This window comes from Arvicanthis niloticus, chromosome 29, assembly GCF_011762505.2.
Source record: "Arvicanthis niloticus isolate mArvNil1 chromosome 29, mArvNil1.pat.X, whole genome shotgun sequence".
NCBI classification, from domain to species: domain Eukaryota; kingdom Metazoa; phylum Chordata; class Mammalia; order Rodentia; family Muridae; genus Arvicanthis; species Arvicanthis niloticus.
Genome location: NC_133437.1, coordinates 5,663,705 through 5,675,364, shown reverse-complemented (window position 1 = coordinate 5,675,364; position 11,660 = coordinate 5,663,705).

The window sequence follows — 11,660 nt, the reverse complement described above, 5'->3', positions numbered from 1 at the left end:
TGGGGCTTCCTGCCCAACAGCATGTAAGATGGTATCCTGCTCCTAGAACAGGGTTATCCATTAAGTCAGTGCTTCCTAGTGATGAGCAGCACCATTCTCTCCCCATGAAGAATACCTCTCCACAAATACCACTCTTATTTTTTTTAAAATTTAGAATATAATTAAACCATTTCACCTTTCCCTTTCCTCCCTGCACACCTACCCATGGACTCCTCTCATTCATTGTCTTTCAATCTTTACAACTCATGGTCTCTTTTTAAATATTTAATGTTCATACATACACATAAATGTATATGTTTATGTGCCAATGTTTTCAGAGTTGACAATTGATATTGGTTAATCAGTTGCCATGGTTCTTTTCTGAATTTGAATGAAGCAGGACAATACCAAAACATATGCTAATGTGGACAAGTACAATCTCAATAGGCCTCAACACTAGAAATAGAACTATTGGCAACTACAAAAACTTCTTTTTAAAATTATATTTTTAGTTTGTTTATAAAGCAGTAGGTTTCTACATGTATTTTTTTAATACACCCTGAGTTTAATTGGGCTCCCCAACATTCTATCTTTTCTTTATCCCAAACCATATCTAAACCTTTCATCTTCACTTCCCTCTGTTACATATGCTCAAATATCCACCAGGACATCTAGCTGTGTTTATCCTGTTGTTCCTGCCTTGCTCTTTGGTTTCTATAGACACCTCAAGTTAAACACAAATCTTGAAGTTTGGTGTTAAGCTCTGCAAATTTGCATAAATCGTTTTCCCTTTCCAGGCCTGGCCTTATCTCAATAGAATATTTTCTAGTTTATCTATTTTCATCAAACAGTATTTTTTTCTTTAATGCTAAATATATGTATCACATTTTCATCATCAGTTCATCATTTAATGAGCTAAGCTCATTTATTTTCTACTTATTGATGATAGAGAAGCAATGGATTTGGAGAAGCAGGTAGGGTTTAAAGTCCTTTGAATATATTTCCAAGAGTAGTATAGCTGGAGCATCAGGCTGTTCTACTTTTAGATTTTGAAAAGCCTTTATACTGATTCCCATAGAGTTTATACTAATCTACACTCTTGCCAACAATGAGTAAGGTCTCCCCATCCCTGTATCCTCTCCATTATTTGTTCTCTTTTACTTTATTGAGATTAGGCATTCTGACTTGAATAAGATAGAGTCATAAAGCAGTTATACTCTGCATTTCCCAGGGGTCTAACTGTCAAAGACACCTGCGTTTCTTGTGCTCCCACAAAATCATTAAGGGAACCAAGAATATTAAAGGCACAGGGTTCCTTCAAATGAGTGATACACAAACTGCTTTCTTGCCAAAAAACAGAATAGAGTAATAGCCTTTGTTTTATCTGTGTGTCCAACACCATTCCTGATTCTCCCACTCACCTTATTGTGAACTTGTCAATCTATAGAACTGTTCTTTATGGAATATTTCACATGTATGTGAGCTATAGAATCCATCTTTATGGAAGTTTCACATGTACTTTACCAAAGTTTTTAGTTTTTCATTTCTTAAACTGTATTGTGACATGGATTGGGTTATCACCAGGAAAAGCTTTTACCAAATTATTCAGGTTTAAATATGCCTAAAATAAGCTACTCCTGGTCAGACTCTGGAAGCTTAAATTAATACAGGCTACTTAAAAATGTTGAACCAAATTATCTCCTTGCCTCTCATGGATTGATACTCTTCTGGCCATGGTGGTCACAGAGATCAACCCACAGCTAAAGCCATTATAGAATTTTTAAATGTTTATTAATCATCTGTATTTCTTTCATTGAGAATTTTCTATTTATGTCTATGATCAATCTTGTATTAGCTTTTTGCTGTTTGTTTTCCTATTGTTTCAGTTTTTAAGTGCTGGATGGATAGAATATGTTAATATCATGATACAAATAACCTCTGTCCTCTAAACTTTTAGTCATGTTTGAACAACTGTAGATGATGAATTGTATAAAGAATTGACAGTAACTGCTTACCTGTGCCGACTGAAATCAAATCTATCTATCTACTATCTATCATCTATCTGTCTATGTATCTATGTATCTATCTATGTATCTATCTATCTATCTACTATCTATCATCTATCTGTCTATGTATCTATGTATCTATCTATGTATCTATCTATCTATCTACTATCTATCATCTATCTGTCTATGTATCTATGTATCTATCTATCTATTATCTATCTGTCTATGTATCTATCTATCATCTATCTATCTATCATCTATCTATTATCTATCTATCTATCTATCTATCTATCTATCTATCTATGTATCTATGTATCTATCTATCTATCTATCTATCTATCTACTATCTATCATCTATTTGTCTATGTATCTATGTATCTATCTATGTATCTATGTATCTATCTATGTATCTATGTATCATCTATCTGTCTATGTATCTATGTATCTATCTATCTATTATCTATCTGTCTATGTATCTATCTATCATCTATCTATTATCTATCTATCTATCTATCTATCTATCTATCTATCTATCATCTATCTTAGCACACATGGGAAATATCCATACTCAGATGCTAACTGTAGTTAAAGAAAATTCACAATGAAAATGAAAAATGTCATAACTGGTTGTCAATCTTCTTTTGCTCCTTGGTTTTGGCAAATCTGCATGTCCAAAGGATCATACTCCAAGTTCTTCTCAGAGCATTGGCAAAGTCAATGAAAATGAGGCTCTCTGATGCTCAAGTAAGCACCATTTAATGTAGGCAATTTTTCCTCAAAGATTTGTAATGAATCATTCTCTATGATGAGCAGTGTTCCTATTGTAATTAGGAATTTTGGTTAAACCATACTTTTACCACCAATGAGAAAACAGTGAAGTAATTAGCAATCTCTGAAAATACTTTAATTGCTGCACTTACTATAAAAAGTAACTGGTCATGAATTTTATTTAGTGACTTGTTGAAATTTCTGTATATTTTGAAAAAAATGTTGATTTTGTAAAAACATGTAATTCAGAAAGAAGAAATCCAATTGATTTAAAATATATTGTACTTAAATTGTTTTATTATTTCTTGTCTCAGCATCAGATTATAATGAATCCAGCTATTAGTTACTTGTATGTAAACATTTCTAAACTAAAACGTGCATCAATATTCATCTGTGAACAATATCAAACACATCCATCACTGAAAACAATTTGAAGTTGGACTTTGGGCAGAAAGTGTCTAGAAATTTTAGAAATAATTTTATACTTTATAGTAAAGTGATTAAGTAGAACAGGCAAACTGTATAACTAACTTCAACAATCTCAAATAATTTTCCACTCACGCAATTTATTTTAATATCAGAGTATTGAAGTAATAACCAATAGTAGCTATGAGATTGAGACTATGGCACCTGAAACCACATGTATCTGGCAAATATTCTATTGAGACAATTCATATCTAAAGGTGAGTTTGCATGTTTCTAAAAAGAATGAGTTTTATTTTGATTTGTTGCTGTTGTTGTTTTGTTTTTAGTTGAGAAAACATAAACAAACATTTTATATTTTCTCAAGGTCTTATGTTTGAAATTTATTTCTTTCTATGTAATAAGATTCTTTTGTGTATACTTTTTATATGTTTTAGTGATTAATAAACATATGGATGTTTATGGATTACTTCTTTTTAGAAAGGCAGACAGTAATAAAAGAAGAAAAGGAAGAAGGGAGAGAGGAAAAAAGAATGGAAGAAAGGAAAGAGTAAAAGGAAGGAAGATATGGCATGAGGGAAGATAGGAGAGAGGGAGAATGGGAGGTCATAATAGATGATGGGAGGGAGAAAAATGTGAGAAAGAAAATTATATTTTATTTCTGTAGCTAATTATATAAACCAATGTTTTGGAAGAAGGAAACTGTGTGTGTGTGTGTGTGTGTGTGTGTGTGTGTGTGTGTGTGTGTTTGTGTGTGCAAGAATGTTGCATATTTGTGAATGTATATGTGTATATACATGTATGTCAATGCTTGCATATTATATATGTGTATGTGTTCCCAAATTTAGAGAAATAAGCTGATTAACTAAACATAAAGAATATTGTGAGCCAGTATTTTGAAAACAGAAGCACTTGAGAAATATTCTTTTATTTTTAAAATAGGATAACTATTTGCCAAATGTTTAAGTTCTGTGACTGCTACAATATTTAAATTTTGTGTGAAATTACCAGTCTTTTGGCAAAAGCATTTTACAAGACAACTGCCAGATTAAAATACACACACTCAATCTGTCCTTTAACTTACCACTGGTCCCTCCCCCTCTTTGTTTTCTCCTGATTTCTTTCCTGTTCCTTAGATCAGTGAAATAAAGTGTCTTTTTATCATCAGAAATGGAAATAAACTCTGAAAGTGTGAAGACTGAACAAAATGATTAATCACAGACCATTCTGGGTTTATTAAAAGCACTCTGCTGTGATTTTTTTTAATCTAGTAGAATATATTTCTTGTTTATAGAATATCCAAAATAGCTCAGCAGGAACATATGCTCAAGTATCATTTTAAATGTCCACATTCGAGATGCCTGCTTGTTAATTTCTCAGCTCCATGTAAGAACATTAGGAATAACTGTTATAAATTAAATCTGGTCTTTTGCAAATGCAGATAGAGGAAGATTTGAACAATTTGACCTTTACATCTGAGTTTATTTTCCTGAGAGCAGAACACACACACACACACACACACAAGAAGGGGGATAAATTTCTATACAAACATTTATAGTATATGGATTATAATTTATTATTTCCCCCTTTCCTTTCTTCTCTCCAAATCCTTTAGTGTACCTCTCCTTAGTCTGCTTTAAATTCATAGCCTTGGTTAGAATAATTGGCGTTACATACATATATCATACATATATACATATACATTCCTGTTCAGTCTGTGTAATGTTAGTTGTATGTATGCTGATAATTTGGTATTAAATAAGAAATTGGTGTTCTCTCCCCTGGAAAAGATTACTTCCCCTACCTTCTGCTTTCCTTAGTTGCTTTAGTTCTTTATGCAGGATTGAGGTCTCATAGTCTTTCCAATGATCAATTCAGCATGCCTATTGTTGTCCTTAATCAGCTTGTGTTTAGGAAATCATAATGCTGAGACCTTAAAATAGAGCTTCTGATAGTATTAGGAGACACATTCACATAGCAAATGTCCTGATCTTCTTGATCTTATAATCTCACTGTGTCACCTTCTACAATGTCCCCCAAAATTATAGGTATAGGAGTTGTTTGGTAGATATATCTCTTGTGACTGGTTCCCATATCTCTCCGTTTTGATTGGTCATGGTCTTCTGTAATGGTCTCCATTGTTAAAAAGAGATATTTGCAAATATTGCAAGCCTCCTTTGCAAAGATAAGTTTTCTTTTTTTTTTAAATTCAATTATTTTATATTTTCTTTTTAACATAATAAAATACATTTCTATTATTATTTTTAATTATTCATTTACATCCCAATCACTCCCCCTTCCCTGTCACCGCCTCCCACAATCCTTTCCCCAATCCCCACTATGGACATCTTCTGAGCAGGTGCTCAGGTATGTATCCCCACACCCTGACACAAAGTTTCTGTGAGGTTTGGAGCATCTTCTCTCACAGAGGCCAGAAAAGGCAGCAAAGTTTGTAGAATATGTCCCACATACAGGCAACAGGCTTTGGGATTGTAGTGGGTTTGGTCTAATGCAGCTTGTATTATGTTAATTTGGGTCCCCAAAACTGCTCACACAAGTGTATGCTTGTAGGACACTCAGGGACCCTGCACCCAGTTAGTTCTGGTTGGTAAATAAAGATGCTGACAGCTAATCATCGGGCAAGACAGACAGAGACAGGACTTTTATGATTCCTAGGCTAGGGACAGGTAGAAAAAGATGAGCAAGGAGTTCCACCATGCAGGGAGAAGGTGGAGGAGAGGAAATGCCATGTATGAGAAGGTGGGGAACAGAGACTATAGCTGCCATGTAGGTGCCAGTGGAGAGCAGCCCCAAAAAGGCTGCCTGATTGGCTCCAGGACAGCAAAGATGAAATACAGATTTTAGTAAGTAATAACTCAGCAATACCTAAGAGAGGTAGATTAGCTACTTCGAGCTTAGGAAGTGGCCTAGTCATTTGAGCTGTTTAACGCATATCAAAATATAAAAGCTGAGGGTATGTGTCATTCATTTGAGGGTATGTGTCATTCATTTGGGAAGCCAGAACATTGGGGTGGGTAGCAAGAAATGGGCCTCTGCCAACAGGATCGATTGTTCGGGATCCACAGGAAGACCACGCTGCACATCTACAACACATCACATGTACTGGGAGTACTAGGAAGCCTAGGTCCAGCCCTATGTATGGTTTTGGTTGTTTTTTTTTGTTTTTTTTTTTGTTTGTTTTTTTTTTTTTTTTTTTTTTTTTTTTTGGTTGGTAGTTCAGACTGTGAGAACCCCAAGGGTCCAGGTTAGTTGAATCTGTTGGTCTTCTTGTAGAGTTTCTATTTCCTTAAAGGCCTTAATCCTTCATCCTGTTCTTTTACAAGATCCCCAAGCTCTATCCACAATTTGGCTGTGGGTGTTTGCATCTGTCTGAATCATCTGCTGGGTGGAGCCTCTCACAACACAGCCATGTTAGACTCCTGTCTGCAAGTATAACAGAGTGTCATTAATAATGTCAGGATCAGGAACTGGTGCTCGCCCATGGGATGGGTATCAAGTTGAACTGGTCCTTTAGTCTTTGTTCAATCTCTCATCCTTGAATTTCTTGTAGACAGGATAAATTTGCAATTGAAAATTGTGTGGATGGGTTTGTGTTCCTAACACTCCTTTGGAGTTACTTCCTAGCTACAGGGGGTAGGTTCTTCTGGTTACATATGCCTAATACTGTGACTCACAGCCAAGGACACCCCCATTTATTCTTAGGTACCTCCCTTATTCTAGGTCTCTAACTCTTCCTGGAGATGCCCCCCACCTCCCCATCCATCAATTGCATATTTTCATCAATTCTCATAGCCATCTGGCCATCCTTCCTGTCTCACTTTACATCTGGTCCTGAACCACCCCCATTCCCCTCCCCATAATCTATCCACACAGTTCTCTCCCTCGATCTTCCTCTTGTGACTATTTTATTCCCCCTTCTAAGTGAGATTCTAACATCACCAAATATGCCTTCCTTCTTGTTTAGCTTATTTGTGTCTGGGGAGTATAGGATAGGTATTCTGTGTTTTATGGCTGATATCACTTATGAGTATATACCTTTTGGCATGTTCTTTTGGATCTGCATTATCATACTCAAAATCCATCCACTTGCCTGTAAAATTCATGATATCCTAGTTTTTAATAGCTGAATAATATTCCATTGTGTAGATATGCCACATTTTCTTTATCCACTCCAGTTGAGGAATATCTAAGTTTTTTCCCCCAGTTTCTGGCTATTACAAATAAAGCTGCTATGAACATAATTAAGCAAGTGTCCTTGTGGTTTTGAAAGTCCTGCATTCAACTGTTCTGTATGATTACCTCATCAAGTAATGATAATAAGAGTTGAAGTTAGGGTGGCTTCAAAGAGAATATAAAATATAATAAGTTCGGTAGAAGAGAATGTTATAATAAGCAGAATTTGTAGGCTAACTAATATTGAGATGTAGATTTTTTGATGAGTAATTTCTTCCTTTTTTTAAAATGACTTTGGCTATCAATATTAGAAAAGTAGTCAGGCTGTAAGAATAATTAGTTGGGAAGATAAGGGGTCTGAAAAAATATGATTGAAAAGTTTATATTATTTTCATCATTCTGCCATAGTAGGGACAGACTGACAAGACTGATCAAGAAGCTATAGGAAATGATGTTAATTCAGACTTTTTTGATTTTAATAGTCAAGTTAATGGAAGAAGTATAAATGATGGAAAAATTATTTTTAGCATTGTAGAAGATTAAGGTTTTGTACATAATCAGTTCCATATGTGTTGGAGACTTTTACTAGAAGAGTGAGGCCTACTGCTGCTTCACATGCTGCAAATACTAGAATAGTGATGGGGATGGGTATTGAAATTATTGAGTTAGAGTTTAGAGTAGCTATTGAGACTATAATAAATAGAGATAGTATTATCCCTTCTAAACATAGGAGGGTTGATATATAAGGTGAGAGTGAAATATAAGGGTTCCCAGAAGTGATAAAGTAAAAGCTAGTGTTAGATTAAGGAAGGCAGATGTCATGTTGGTAATTATGAGTATGATCATAATCTAATGAGTCAAAATCATTAATTTTAGTTAAACTAATTACCAATTACTCTGTTCATTCTAGTCCTTTTTGTATTCACTCATAGTCTAATCCGAGGAATAAGATTGTGACTAAAATGAAGGCTGTAAATATTATTGCTATGGTGTCGGTTGTCTGGATTGCTCATGGTAGTGGTAATAATAGGGTAATTTCTAAGTTAAATAATAAGAATGTAATGGCAACTAAGAAGAATTTTATTGAAAATCATAATTGTGCAGAAGTTGTTGGATCAAAGCCACATTCATGTGGGTTGGCTTTTGCTGAGTATAAATTTACTTGGGGAAATCAAAATGCCACTAAAATTAGGATCAGCGATAATAAAGTGTTTGTTGAGATGATAAGTAAGTTTATTACTCTTTTCTGAAGTTTTATCAGGGTCTACTAATTGGAAATCAGCTATATTTATTATACTAAGAGAGTAGGATTCTCATCAATCAATAGATACGTATAGGGAAAGTCAGACTACATCTACAGAGTGTCAGTGTCATGCTGCTGCTTCAAACCCAAAATGATGTTCAGATGTAAAGTGAAATTTTAGTTGTCGTAGAAGACATACAGTTAGGAATGTAGATCCAATAATTAGTTACATAGAGACCATGAAATTCCATTGCTATAAAGAATGTAGATCCAGATTCATAGATGCTGTCTGAGGTGAAAAAATGAGGTTTTGAAGTATTCTGAGGCTTGTAAAACAGTAAAATAGAGGCTTAATATAATAGTGATGAATAGGGTTTGATTTATGTTATTTTGTTTCCCTTCTATTAAGCTATGCATTTCTCTATTAAGCCCATGTAATTGAAAATCCTGATGTTAGAAGAACTCATGTGTTGAGGAATGTGATTTCTAGTGGGTTTAGTGGTGTAACTTCTGTTGGTGGTCAGCAACCTCTGAGGTCATGTGTTGGAACTAGACTAGAGAGATAGAATGCACAGAAAAAGCCAGCAAAGAAGAACACTTTAGAAACAATAAATAAGATATTCCATATCGAAGCCGTTTTTGTACAATGGGGGTATGATGGCCTTGATATGTTCCTTCGTGAATGATGTCTTGTCATCATTGGTATATTGTTAAAATATTTGCTAGTAGACCTATAGCTAAAAGAGTGGTTGAATTATAGTGAAATTCTAATTTTAATTCTAAATTCTAATTTTACTAACATCTAAGCCAGATGTTAGTAAAAGAGCTGAAAATGCTCCTGTTAGTGGTCATGGGCTTGGATTTACTATGTGATATGTATGGGTTTGATGGGTCATTATGTGTTATCGTGTAGATACAGGCTGACTAAAAGAGTAAATACTTACGCTTGAATTAAGGCTATGGTGAATTCTATAATGGTAAGTAGTAGTAAGATAACAAATGTAATGGTGGCAGATGGTGGGCTGATATTTATTAGTACTAAGGTAGCCCCCCTGCCACCGTAGGTATATTACTAGATGGCCTGCAGTGATATTAGCTGTTAGTCAGACTGCCAGTGCTATGGGTTGAATAAAGAGACAGATTGTTTCAATAATAATTAGTATAGGGATTAGGGAAATAGGGGTTCCTTGTTGGAGGAAGTGGGCTAGTGAACTTTTTGGCATATGCCCAGGAGTGATACAACTGAGTCATAGATTAGAACTATTCTTAGTTTTCTGAGAAACTGGTAAATTGATTTCCAAAGTGGTGGTATAGGTTGGCACTCCCACTAGCAATGGAGGAGTGTTGCTCTTCCTCAACATACTTGCCAGCACGTGCTATAACTTGACTTTTTGATCTTAGGCATTCTGACTGATACGCAATTGAACTTCAGAGTTGTTTTGATTTGCATTTCCCTGTTGACTAAAGATTTTGAACATTTCTTTAAGTACTTCTCAGCCATTTTTCTGTTGGGAATTCACTGTTTAGCTCTTTGCCCCATTTTTTTAGTTGAGTTACTTGAGGTTTTGATGTTTAACTTCTTGAGTTCTTTATATATTTTGGATATTCGCCCTTTATAAAATGTAGGGCTGGTAACAATTCCTTTCTAATCCGTAGGTTGCCATTTTGTTCTATTGACAAGTATCCTCGGCATTACAGAGCTTTGCAGTTTCATGAAGTCCCATTTATCAATTGTTGTTCTTAGTTTCTGATCCACTGGTATCCTGCTTATGAAGTTGTCTCCTGTACCAATACGTTCAAAGCTATTTCCCACCTTCTCTTTTATGCAATTTAGTAACATTTTACGTTAAGGTCCTTGGTCCACTTTGACTTGAGCTTAATGAAGGGTGGTATGGATCTACTTTATTCTTTTACAAGTAGACAACCAATTAGTTGAGCACTATTGTTGAAGGTCCTTTCATGTTTTTCCATTGTTTGGTTTTGGCTTCTTTATCAGAAGTCAAGTATCTATAAGGGATGTGCATTTTTTCTGGGTCTTTAATTTAATTTCATTGATCAACTTATATTTTTCTGTACCAATACTGTGGAGTTTTATCACCACTGCTCTGTAGTCAGGGATGGTGATACATCCCAAAGTTCTTTAGTTGTTCAGGATTGTTTTGTCTATCCTAGGTTTCCCTTTGTTTCTTTGTTTGTTTGTTTTTGTTTTTATTTTTCGTACAAAGGTAAGAATTGCTCTATCAAGGTCTATTAAAAATTGGGTTGGAATTCTGATAGAAATTGCATTGAACCCATAGCTTGCTTTTGGTAACATGGCCATTTTCACTGTGGTAGTCCTGCCTATCCATGAACATGGAGAATTTTTCCATCTTCTCATATCTTCTTCATTTTCTTTCTTGAGAGACTTTAAGTTATTGTCATACAGATTTTCATTTGCTTGGTTAGAGTTACATCAAGATATTATATTATTATATTATTATATTAATTATATTATATTATTCCTGGCTATTGAAAAGGGTACTATTTCCCCAATATTTTCTCAACCTATCATTTGTATAAAGGAGCGTTACTGAAATTGCCTCAGAGTAAAGGATTCTAAGAAGAAATTGAACATCTTTGGAGTTATTCTTGTTGTGGTGAGACAGCCACTATACAAAAACTGCCTCTTTTCATCTACAGACAAATCACTGTCTAGAAAAGGACACACTTGCAGACTAGTCTCCTGATTATATCTGCCAAGTTAAAGTAATCAGCCCTTAATAATTCTGCATCACTAGGTCTGTCAGATGATCCTGGGCGAGAAGGCTGAAGATCAGATGCTCCAACATTTTGAAGTATAGGGACTGTCCAGGTGTTCAGCAGTCTCTATAAATTGGCTAAGTTTTAGACGTTATGCTTTGTGCTTCCCCTAATTTCAGTTAACTCAACCATTCTGGATTTCTGACTAGGTTGAAAACTTATAGTCTCATAGCCAATCCTGGCTATTTACTTTGAGAGAAAAGATTTGAGAGGATGGTTTTCAGCTGACATTCATTCTAAAGCAAAGA